The following is a 13,358-nucleotide window of genomic DNA, read 5'->3' on the forward strand; positions in this document are numbered from 1 at the left end:
GCGGCGATCTGAGATTTTTAGCGGGACTGCGACATTGGGATGGACAAATCGGACACATATGACACTTTTTTGGGACCATTGACATTTATACAGCGACCAGTGCTATAAAAATGCACTGATTACTGTGTAAATGTCACTGGAAGGGAAGGGGTTAACACTAGGGGGCGATCAAGGGGTTACATTTGTTCCCTCATGTGTGTTTCTAACTGTAGGGGAGATGGGACTGACTAGAGGAGGAGAAAGATCGCTGTTCCTGATTAGTAGGAACAGCAGATCTGTCTCTCCTCTCCTGTCAGAACAGGGATTTGTGTGTTTACATACACACATCCCCGTTCTGGCTCACATGCCCGCTGGCTGCCGGCCGCATGCATCGGGTCATCCCACCATGCAGCCTCTGGCGGTGCATGCCTGCTATCGCCCTTAAAGGTGCCGACATACACCTACGACGATTTGCGGGAACGAGCCAATCTGCCACCGTATAATGATGGCGACTGGTCAGCTAGTGGTTAATACAATTGTTAATATAGTTCAATTTTTAATCAACATTCACTTTGTCATAACAATCCCCTGCTTACCCAAGCAATCACCGATAAGCTCCCAAGTGACCTCCAGCATCAAAAACTGGAGAAAGGACATTACAAGTCCATCAAGGGGCTTTCACAAGCTCAATATAGTTACTTACACAGTATACAAAGAGTAATGAATTAGACTGAGGGTGACACTGGTTGAACAACAAGGCAAACAAACCACAAAGGAAAAACAAGAAAAGGAAAGAGAAACTGTTTATTGTAGTCCTGAAGTCAAACAATGATATCTAAAGCAGTCGTGTTGGAAAATCTGGGTCACTAGTAAAATAAATGCACACCTCCAACTGGATAAATATAGGACTCAGCGAGCCTCAAATGCATTATTGACCAAAGATAAACTGGTTCAGATTAACAGAGATATTTAAAACTGTCCCAAACGACCATCCAAACGCAAAAATAGTAAATAATAAATAATAATAATAAATAAGAATAAATACCACTTTATCACCATCTACTAGCTCTCTCCAGACAACAGATTGGCCCTGATCAGCAGAACTCGTACCGACACGTTTCGTCTAATAAGACATCATCTAGGGTCAGATGATGTCTTATTAGACTAAACGCATCGGGAAGGGATCTGCTGATGCCATTGCATCATATTTTATACCAAGCGCTTTTCCTTTTTTCCTTATAACTACATCACACGGGAGAGATCATCCATTTGGCTCTCCGTCTCAATCCTTTTGAAGGGCTATCCTTTTGGAGTGTCATTGTGAGGGACCACTGGAGTTTATACCCCTAACCGGAGGTCGTGTGTGTTGAGGCCGTTATCTCCTGGTGTGTCACACCACAAGTCTGATTGACTCATTAGGCGTATAATCTTTTCGGAAAGCCTTTTACTTATTGGTGGTGGATCGTCTATCGGCAACTTTTCTGCACAATCCTATATTTGAAGTCACAGTGATGTTTTGCGGGTCCATTTATGGACTCTGAATTACTTTTGGATCTTTGCTTCATTGTCATTACATTCATTTGTTTCATTTTATCCACTTGACTGTGTATATATTAGAGATATGTCACTCTAATGCCCCGTACACACGGTCGGATTTTCCGATGGACAATGTCCGATCGGAGCGTGTTGTCGGAAATTCCGACTGTGTGTGGGCGCCATCGGACATTTTCCATCGGATTTTCCGACACACAAAGTTGGACAGCAGGAGATAAAATTTTCCGACAACAAAATCCGTTGTCGGAAATTCCGATCGTGTGTACACAAATCCGACGGACAAAGTGCCACGCATGCTCAGAATAAATAAAGAGATGAAAGCTATTGGCCACTGACCCGTTTATAGTCCCGACGTACGTGTTTTACGTCACCGCGTTCAGAACGATCGAATTTTCCGACAACTTTGTGTGACCGTGTGTATGCAAGACAAGTTTGAGCCAACATCCGTTGGAAAAAATCCTAGGATTTTGTTGTCGGAATGTCCGAACAAAGTCCGACCGTGTGTACGGGGCATAAGTATTACATTGAGTGCCATGTCCCTTTAAGATTTGTTTTCACTAATTACCCTTGTATATTGTATACATTTAATTTGTATGTAATCACATTTATCCCATCACAGGTTTTTTCACCATCCAAGGGGTTCACATACAGTGTACACCTTGCACAAATATTCAGTCTTGGTTTATTATAAGACAGTATATTAGCGCTGCACGTATTTATAGCTTCTTCTACAGTACTTTACTGAACCTAAATTTGTTACAAACTACCTCCAGGGTTACAGTACATTACTGAACACCTTATTGCACACATCCCATTCAGATCAGAAAGCATTCTGAATATATGCCAGCAGACCGAATATCTTCTCGCATACTGTCCATCAAACTTGAAGGTCAGCAGCACAACTGCTCGTTCACACATACGTCCAGGAGATAATAAAATCAGATAGCTGAGGCTCAGTTTTACCGTCCCCCAGCTGCCCACCTAAACAAGGACATCCAGCTGCTCAGGGCTGTACACATGCCACTGGCACAATGCTTCGCTTCACAGCCATGGCAAAAATTAAACTGCATGTTGCATTTGGCGGGCAGTACCACTGCCGAGCGCAATCCATTTCAGGGATACAACATGCGGTGAGGAGGCAAAATATAGCCTTCTCAGTGCCTGTAAAACACCCCCTGAAAAAGTGATCCAATGTAGATCACTTTTTCGAGGGGAGGTAAGGGCTGCCACAAATGAGAACAAGCCCTAAGGGACATATTTCCGAAACAGTGAATGTGACCTTCACCAAACCTCCACTGGTGGTGAATCAATTACTGCTATTTAAAACACATACTGTATACCTGGAAGATTCACCAGCAGTAATTGTTTGGTGAATGTTATATTGATTGCTTTAATAAATATGCCCTTAATTGTAAACTCATAAATAGTCTCAAATGTGTGCAACTGTCAAGAGAGTTTGCCAAAACTAATGTCATTTATTGGCTTGCTGAAAGCCCGACAATTTTTGGTTTTTTTTTTGTTTTTGTTTTTTAATTTTTGCTAGTCATGTTTTACTTAACAGAAGAGCGTGGCCATCTATTTGCTTAAAAAGTTTTCTTTTTTTACCCCATACAAGTAAAAAAGAATGCAACGTCTGCTAAAACAGTGCAGAGCAGCCCAGAAAGACGTGAGAAGCTTCCCAGAAGGATCTAAGACACAGCCCAGAAAAAGCTCAAAAGTCAATTCGATTGAAGCACCTCAAACTTATTTTATATGCGAGATGAATGCATTTTTGTGCGTATACAAGCCCTTACTGATACCAGAGATTTCTTTGTGTTTTTGTGTAAGCATCAATTAATGTTGGGCTTCAAATGTGTCTGCACTGTCAGTTTTTAAATTAAAAAAAAACAGTAATGCCGCGTACACACGGTCGGACTTTTCATCTACAAAAGTCCAACGGACGCTGACGGACTAAAGCTGGCTGGTAATCCGATCGTGTGTGGGCTTCTCCGGACTTTCAGCAGACTTTTTCAGCCTCAAATCCGACGGACTTTAGATTTGAAACATGCTTCAAATCTTTACGTCGTAACTACGACGGACCCCGAAATCCGCTCGTCTGTGTGCTAGTCCGACGGACAAAAACCCATGCTAGGGCAGCTATTGGCTACTGGCTATGAACTTCCTTATTTTAGTCCGGTGTACGTCATTACGTACGAATCCGTCGGACTTTTGTGTGGTCGTGTGTAGGCAAGTCCGTTCGTTAGAAAGTCTGCTGCAAGTCCGCCGAAAGTCCGCCGGAAGTCCGCCGGAAGTCTGTCGGACAGGCTGTCGGACTTTTGTAGACGAAAAGTCCGACCGTGTGTACGCGGCATTACTTTTAATTCTCCTCCTTTTAAAACTCCTTTGTTCTCTATTTCAGAACTCACTGTGTCGTTTTTGTTTTTTTCTCCCAGTCTGTCTAGCTTCACATTTTTTACCAATACAAACTGGCATTGTAATTTTTACAGGTGCCCACAAACACAAAAAAACTGAATCACCATGTAAATAAAAGTGTATGTAATGTGTATGTGGCGTAGTATGCTTGTGAGGAAAACCTTCTACCTCCTACATTAACACTAATGCCCTGTACACACGGTCGGATTTTCCGACGGAAAATGTGTGATAGGACCTTGTTGTCGGAAATTCCGACCGTGTGTAGGCTCCATCACACATTTTCCATCGGATTTTCCGACACACAAAGTTTAAGAGAAGGCTAAAAATTTTTCCGACAACAAAATCCGTTGTCGGAATTTCCGATCGTGTGTACACAAATCCGACGCACAAAGTGCCACACATGCTCAGAATAAATAAAGAGATGAAAGCTATTGCTACTGCCCCATTTAGAGTCCCGACGTACGTGTTTTACGTCACTGCGTTCAGAACGATCGGATTTTCCGACAACTTTGTGTGACCGTGTGTATGCAAGACAAGTTTGAGCCAACATCCGTCGGAAAAAATCCTAGGATTTTGTTGTCGGAATGTCCGATCAATGTCCGACCGTGTGTACAGGGCATTAGAATAAGAAATAATTGTGAAATTTTGGTGAAAAAACTGTTAATTTCAGCACAATGTCACCATTTTGACTAAAAGCGTTGGACTCAATCAAATACATTGGTAGGTGAAGTTTTTCTTTTGTTTTTGTTTTTTAACGTGCAGTGGCTCCTTAGGGTCCCATAAGCGTATCTACCCACTTTTCACATTTTTATTATTTAATTTTTTTTTTTACTGTTTAAATTCTTAGACCCCTTTCACACTGAGGCACTTTGCATAGCGCCTGCAAAGTGCCCTGAAAGTGCCGCAAAGCGCCCCTTCCTGCGCTAGCAGGAAGGGGAAAAAAAGTCCTGCTAGCAGCATCTTTGGAGCGGTGAAGGAGCGGTGTGTATACCGCTCCTTCACCTGCTCCTGCCCATTGAAATCAATGGGGCAGCGCAGCTATACCGCCGGCAAAGCGTCTCTGTAGAGGCGCTTTGCGGTGGTTTTTAACCCTTTCTCGGCACCTCGAATACCGCCGCTAAAATGACGGTAAAGAGCCCCTAAAAATAGCGGCGCTTTACCACCGGCGCACCTCCCGCCCCAGTGTGAAGGGGGCCTAAGTATAGCTCTATGTTTGTTTCAAGCATGTTTGAATCCACTTACTGTTGACTGACTCACTACGTCTGCTGGAATCTGTTCCAAGGATCAGCTATTATTTCGGTAGAATAATATTTTCTAAGATTTCAATCATGTCTTTCCATCCGTTTATTCCTCAAGACTGTACATATTAGGTTTCTGAAGTCTCTCCTGATATGTTCACACATATTAAAATCTGCACTTTTTTTTTTTTTTGCTATAAATGTACTTAGAAACCCCCAAACAATTATACACTGTCTGAAAAATGTTTGCCACACAATAGCTGTGTAACCGTTTATCATAAAGAGGAAGTAAACTCCGGGGTTTTTTCCCCTTTTTTTTCCTCCCTGCAAAGTAAAGGCATAATGTGCTAGTATGCATTGCAAACTAGCACATTATGTGACACTTACCTGCAAAAGAAGCCCGCATCGTCTCCGCTGCAGGCCACATCCATCTTTGCCCGTCTTCCTTCCGATGCCGCAGACTCCGGCTGTGTGACTGGCTGGAGGCACGTGAAGTCACTCCTGCACATGTGCGTGGGAGCCGCCGCTCATGGCATAAGCACCTGAAGAAATGGCAGGGGCGGCCGTTCCTTCAGAATGCATGCACCGATGACATCATCAGCACAGTATAGAGTAAATATCTCCCAAACGGCACACGTTTAGGAGATATTTACAGTACCTATATGTAAGCTTTATTCTAGGCTTACCTATAGGTACAAATCAAAAAGGAAGGTATACAACCTCTTCAAGCAACACAGGCTCAATACAAGGACACGGCGACAACAATTGTTCCCTATGTGCCCTGTTCACATCATACAAGTGTATTGATGTACATTGAAGCTTCTCAGTATTAAAGTGCAAAAATATGCTTACAATGTGTATCAGCAAGCCCAAACACACTGTTATACATACTGTAAATTAAAAGTTTTTTTTTTTAAACCTTAAATAAAGGTAAAATCAAAGAAAATAGTAAACAATGTGATGCACTAAAACAACACATTGCAGTGCCCATGGCACATTATGCCAATAAATGCCTATTTTAAAGGGAGAATCAGGGGCGGATCCAGAGTCTAGTCTCGGGAGGGGCACTGCCAGAAAATATATTTTTTTGGGGTACATCTATCGGGGAAATGGCTGGTGTTGGCGCTTCAATCATCATGGTACCATGGTTGTTATGGTGTCAGGATGATTGAAGCGCATTATTACTATTATTACATTGTTATAAAAAATGAAATAGTTTAACTCACCATAATGCAGAATCAGTGGGAGCCCCGAGTGTGTCACTTGCCACGTCACCTGTCACCAGATGCAGATTGTCACTTGCCACGTCGCCTGCCACATGTTGCGGATTGTCACTTGCCACGTCGCCTGTCACCAGATGCAGATTGTCACTTGCCATATCACCTGTCACCAGATGCAGATTGTCACTTGCCACGTCGCCTGCCACATGTTGCGGATTGTCACTTGCCACGTCGCCTGTCACCAGATGCAGATTGTCACTTGCCACATCGTTTGTCACCAGATGCAGATTGTCTCTTGCCACGTCGCCCGCCACGTTGCGAATTGTCACTTGCCATGTCACTTGCCACGTCGCCTGCCAGATGTTGCAGATTGTCACTTGCCACGTCACCTGTCACCAGATGCAGATTGTCACTTGCCACGTCGCCTGCCACATGTTGCGGATTGTCACTTGTCACGTCACCTGCCATATGTTGCGGATTGTCACTTGCACGTCGCCTGTCACCAGATGAAGATTGTCACTTGCCACCTGCTAAGGTGGTCTCTTGTGTCCCAGAGACAGGCAGCAGAGAGATGATGTAATCTCTCTGCTGCTGCAGCTGCCTGCATGGTGGGGGGGAACTGCAGGGATGCAGGGCGGGCGCCGGGCGGTGAGAGATGATGTCATCTCTCTGCTCCCCCCGCCCCCCGTTTCCCTGATTGGCCAGCAGCCTGCCCACAAACACATTGAGCGGCACATGTCACCAACTGAGCCGCCAGGCCAGCCTGCTGTCTCTCTCCTGCGGAGCGCCCGGCGGCTCTCTCTCTCTCACCTATGGAGCCGCCCGGCGGCTCTCTCACTCACAGAGCCGCCCGGCGGCTCTCTCACTCACGGAGCCGCCCGGCGGCTCTCTCACTCACGGAGCCGCCCGGCGGCTCTCTCACCTATGGAGCCACCTGGCGGCTCTCTCACTTACGGAGCCGCCCGCCGGCGGGCTCTCTCACAGTCACTCACCCGCATTTCTCGGAGGGGGCAATTGCCCCGTTGCCCCCCCCTGGATCCGCCCCTGGGGAGAATATGTCAACGCCTTTTATTAGTTAATAGCCCTTCTCAAAATTCCCTCCAGTTCTCCAACATATTTTTTTGCCAAAAACTGAACTGCATATCCCAGATGAAGTCTTACTAATACTTCATACAGGGGAAAATTACATTCCTCTAAGGAGCCTATACCTCCTTTAATGCAGAACTTAGCCCTGAATTTAAAAAAAAACTTTTTGGTAGGAATATTTTTTATTGTAGAAGAGACATACAGTACTTTAGATAGCCATACATGAGGATACAATAGATTCATGGGAAATTCAAAAGGAATCAATAGATTCCTCCATCATTTCTAGACAGCATAGATGGAAGAACCCTCAGCATCTATGGCTGTCTGAATACCCAAACACATCTGATTGGATGAAGTCACTGTTGGGCCAACAATTTTCCACCCAGTTCTGGGCTGAGCCGACTGGGCCACCCTCAGCTCAAATTTCAGCCAATTCAGCAGGAATTGGCCAAAATTCGAGCTATGTATGGCCAGCCTATGTTTCTTCTGCAATAAAAGTTTCTTACTATCCTCCATGCAAGATGCTTTAGAATGTTCTCTGAGCTGTGCATGTACATTCGTAGTACACCTTGGTGTTGGGATGAATGAATTTCTGTGTGCATGCAGGGGAACTACATAATCTTGGCCAGGACATTCAAGATGGTCGAAAGAAACTGATGATGTCATCACCCTGCGAGGGAGCTTGCGAATATCGTATCGCTGGAGGGGCAGTATTAAAGGGTTTATTCCCACTTTAGTACATGAAAAAATCTTGCTGCTCTAGAAACTGTAGCTTGGCGTTGAATGATAATATAAATAACAATAATAGTCTTCTTAATATACTTTATATATATATATATATTATTAATAATGATAATAATAATATTTATACACGCATATACAGTATATCACAAAAGTGAGTACACCCCTCACATTTTGTCAATATTTTGTGTGGCCACCATTATTTTCCATCACTGCCTTAACCCTCTTGGGGATGGAGTTCACCAGAGCTTCACAGATTGCCACTGGAGTCCTCTTCCACTCCTCCATGATGACATCACGGAGCTGGTGGATGTTAGAGACCTTGCGCTCCTCCACCTTCTGTTTGAGGATGCCCCACAGATGCTTAATATGGTTTAGGTCTGGAGACATGCTTGGCCAGTCCATCACCTTTACCCTCAGCTTCCTTAGCAATGCAGTGGTTCTCTTGGAGGTGTGTTTGGGGTCGTTATCATGTTGGAATACTGCCCTGCGGCCCAGTCTCTGAAGGGACTCATGCAGCCTCAGACCATGACACTGCCACCACCATGCTTGACTGTAGGCAAGACACACCTGTCTTTGTACTCCTCACCTGGTTGCTGCCACACACGCTTGACACCATCTGAACCAAATATGTTTATCTTGGTCTCATCAGACCACAGGACATGGTTCCAGTAATTCATGTCCTTAGTCTGCTTGTCTTCAGGAAACTGTTTGCGGGCTTCCTTGTGCATCATCTTTAGAAGAGGCTTTCTTCGGGGACAACAGCCATGCAGACCAATTTGATGCAGTGTGCGGCGTATAGTCTGAGCACTGACAGGCTGACCCCCACCCCTTCAACCTCTGCAGCAATGCTGGCAGCACTCAAACATCTATTTCCCAAAGACAACCTCTGGATATGACGCTGAGCATGTGCAATCAACTTCTTTGGTCGACCATGGTGAGGCCTGTTCTGAGTGGAACCTGTCCTGTTAAACCGCTGTATGGTCTTGGCCACTGTGCTTCAGCTCAGTTTCAGGGTCTTGGCAATCTTCTTATAGCCTAGGCCATTTTTATGTAGAGCAACAATTCTTTTTTTCAGATCCTCAGAGAGTTCTTTACCATGAGGTGCCATGTTGAACTTCCAGTGACCAGTATGAGAGAGTGAGAGTGATAACACCAAATGTAACACACCTGCTCCCCATTCACACCTGAGACCTTGTAACACTAACGAGTCACATGACAATGGGGAGGGAAAAATGGCTAATTAGGCCCAATTTGGACATTTTCACTTAGGGGTGTACTCACTTTTGTTGCCAGTGGTTTAGACATTAATGACTGTGTGTTGAGTTATTTTGAGGGGACAGCAAATTTACACTGTTATACAAGCTGTACACTCACTACCTTACATTGCAGAAAAGTGTCATTTCTTCAGTGTTGTCACATGAAAAGGTATAATAAAATATTTACAAAAATGTGAGGGGTGTACTCACTTTTGTGAGATACTGTGTATGTATATATATGAAATTATTATTATATAAATAATAACGATAGCAACAATTATAATAATAATTGTTATTATTGTTGTATTGTTGTTGTTATTATTATTTACATTCTAACACAGTTAATTAACTTTATATATATATCTATATATATATATATATATATATATATATATATATATATAGATATATATAGATATATATATCTATATATATATATATATATATATAATTATCAAAACTATTGAGACGCCACACACTTTTCACACACATGCACTTTAATGGCATCCCTTAAAGCAACTCTTTGCAGCTATAACAGCTTCAACTCTTCTGGGAAGACTGTCTACGAGGTTTAGGAGTGTGTCTATGGGAATGTTTGACCATTTTTCTAGAACTGCATTTGTGAGGTCACACACTAGAGCTGCACAATTCTGGCCAAAATGAGAATCACAATTTTTTTGCTTAGAATAAAAAGATCACGATTCTCTCACAATTCTCGTGGCGTAAAATCTTTCACATTATACAAAAAAATTGGGCTGACTTTACTGTTTTTTTTTTTTTCATTAAAGTGTAATTTTTTCCCAAAAAAATGCATTTGAATTACTGCTGAGCAAATACAGTGTGACATATAATATTGCAACAATCACCATTTTATTCTCTAGGGTCTCTACTAAAATATATATATATATATATATATATATATATATATATATATATATATATATATATATATATATATATATATATATAATGTTTGGGGGTTCTAAGTAATTTTCTAGCAAAAAAAATTATTTTAACTTGAAACCAACAAATGTCAGAAAAAAGTTTAATGTTTAAGTGTTTAACTTCCCTCATTTTCACACCAAAGTGTATTCCTTTGATCTAAAGAACAAATTGTTACAATGTTTATACTTAAGTTCCACTGCTAAAGAATGTTGTGATTCTTTGTAGACTGCCCGTTTTTTTTTTTTTTTTCCTTTCTTTTGACGGCTGTCGGCTTCAGCAGAGCAGAAAGAATTCTCTGCATAGAAAGGATCGGAAAATACTTTGCAAGATTGCAAGGGGGAAAAAATCGTGATAACGATTCTTAACGATTAATCGTGCAGCTCTATCACGCACTGATGTGGACCTGAAGGCCTGGTTTGCAGTCTCCGCTCTATTTCTTTCCAAAGGTGTTCTATCAGGTTGAGGTCAGGACTCTGTGCAGGTCAGTCATGTTCCTCCACCCCAAACTGGCTCATCCATGTCTTTATGGACCTTGCTTTGTGCACTGGTCCAAATCATTTGGTGGAGGGGGGATTATGGTGTGGTGTTGTGGCCTGACCCCTTAGTTCCAGTGAAGGGAACTCCTAAGGCATCAACATACCAAGACATGTTGGACAATTTCATGCTCACAACTTTGTGGGAACAGTTTGGGGATGGCCCCTTCCTGTTCCAACATTGCTGTGCACCAGTGCACAAAGCAAGGTCCATAAAGACATGGATGAGCGAGTTTGGGGTGGAGGAACTTGACTGGCCCGCACAGAGTCCTGACCTCAACCCAACAAAACACCATTGGGATGAATTAGAGTGGAGACTGCGAGCCAGGCCTTCTCGTCCAACATCAATCCCTGACATCAAATGTAACCTCACCAGTGCCCATCAAATGTAGCCTCACCAGCACCCATGAAATGCAGCCTACCAGTGCCCATCAATGAATGTTTGCTTGCTTCCATTCATTCGGGAGTCGGGACACAGACACAGTCCTCCGCCGCCGCTGCGCCTCTGACACTATGTGCGAACGGAGTGGCCACTGCCTGCTGATGCTGAGATTTGGTTTCTTGCTGAAGAGAGAACAGAGTAGGAACACCAATGGCCGGGCGCCCTAGGCAGCAGGGTGCCCTAGGTGGCTGCCTAGTTTGCCTAGTGGTAGCACCAGCCCTGCATGTAAAGGCAGGTGCCCCAATACTTTTGACAATATAGTGTATATTAAGTAGCATGGAAAAGACACGTATCAAGAGAGGTAATGGTGCTGCACACCCCAAATGGTACAAAATGGGAAGGCTCCCCCAGGGGTGTTTTTAGCAGCAAGGTAAGTGATTCAAATAAGTAATATATAAAGAAAAATACATTATTTATTAAAGTTTACATAAGATAATACCATGGCAGTTAAAATATGAGCTCTGGTGGGAGAATAAAAACCATTCCAAATACATAAAGTGCAAACAGAGAATTATACATGGCATTACATGTCAGAATGTCAGTTGTATAAAAGGCTGACGCGTTTCGACCCATGCGGTTAGGGCCTTCTTCAGAGGTTTAGTTTGCTGCAAAGACATTACATATTCACATGTCAAATTTTAACAAGTGATTCATAAATTATAAAATATAATTTACCCAATGGGAGGTGTATTCAGAAAAACCCTCCTAACCAGAGATCCCTTAAAGATTGTCAAATGATCCTGCATGCTCCCTTGCCAGAAAGAACCCCGAAGGAAAATGGCACTCCAAGAGGTACGGCTTACAAGAAATCACACGTTGAGGTGCCCCCCAGGGCGTGCCAGGTTGGGTGGTCAGCACCTGCAGCAGATTCCCAGAATATCATTAGATGGTGTATTAAAGAAAGGTATACAAACTCCATGAAATTTGAGGTTTGCAAACAGGAGGTCAGAGCATTCTCAGCACACACTATATAAATATTATTATATTTTATTTATCCTATAATTATACTATGCATAGGTGTATAAATGGTCAGAGCTACCGTAAGGTGTTACATATTTGGAAAGAGAAAGTAAAAATGAGTATGAGTAAGGGAGTGCAAATGGAGGGTGAAAGGGTGGAAAAATAAAGGGAAAATAAAGTGATGAAAGGGAAAACACAAAAGGAGGTGGGAAGCATTGGGCGGCACAGTGGTGTAGTGGATAGCACTCTCGTCTAGTAGTAAAAAGGGTCGCTGGTTTGAATCCCAGCCATGACATTACCTGCCTGGAGTTTGCATGTTCTCCTTGTGCTTGCGTGGGTTTCCTCCGGGTACTCTGGTTTCCTCCCACACTCCAAAGACATGCTGGTAGCTTAATTGGCTTCTGTCTAAATTGGCCCTAGTTTAAGAATGTGAGTTAGGGACCTTAGATTGTAAGCTCCTTGAGGGTAGGGACCAATGTCAATGTACAATGTATATGTAAAGCGCTAAATTGATGGCGCTATATAAGTACCATAAATAATAATAACATGAGGTGAATGGTGCACAGGGTGTGAATGGAAGAAAATGTGAGTGTGAAGGAAGGGGGGAGAGTGAGTGAGAAATGTGATGAAGGAGTGGAAAAAAGTGAGAAAAAAAAATAAAACTGCAAAGAAGGAAATTGCATGAAAAATATAGTGGATGGGAAGGTGAAGGAAGTGGGACACATCAACAAATGATGATGCCAAAAAGCAAATACAAAACAGCAGATGCAAACTAAACCTCTGAAGAAGACCCTAACTGCACGGGTCGAAACGCGTCATGCTTTTATACAACTGACATGTAATGCCATGTATAATTCTCTGTTTGCACTTTTTGTATTTGGAACAGTGGCGTCTCCAGATTTCATATTTAGGGGGGGCACACGGGGGGACAGGGACAAAAGTAGGGAGACAACTATAAAATGCAATTTTATATATATATATATATATAT

Source organism: Aquarana catesbeiana, linkage group LG05 (assembly GCF_042186555.1).
Source record: "Aquarana catesbeiana isolate 2022-GZ linkage group LG05, ASM4218655v1, whole genome shotgun sequence".
Taxonomy (NCBI): Eukaryota; Metazoa; Chordata; class Amphibia; order Anura; family Ranidae; genus Aquarana; species Aquarana catesbeiana.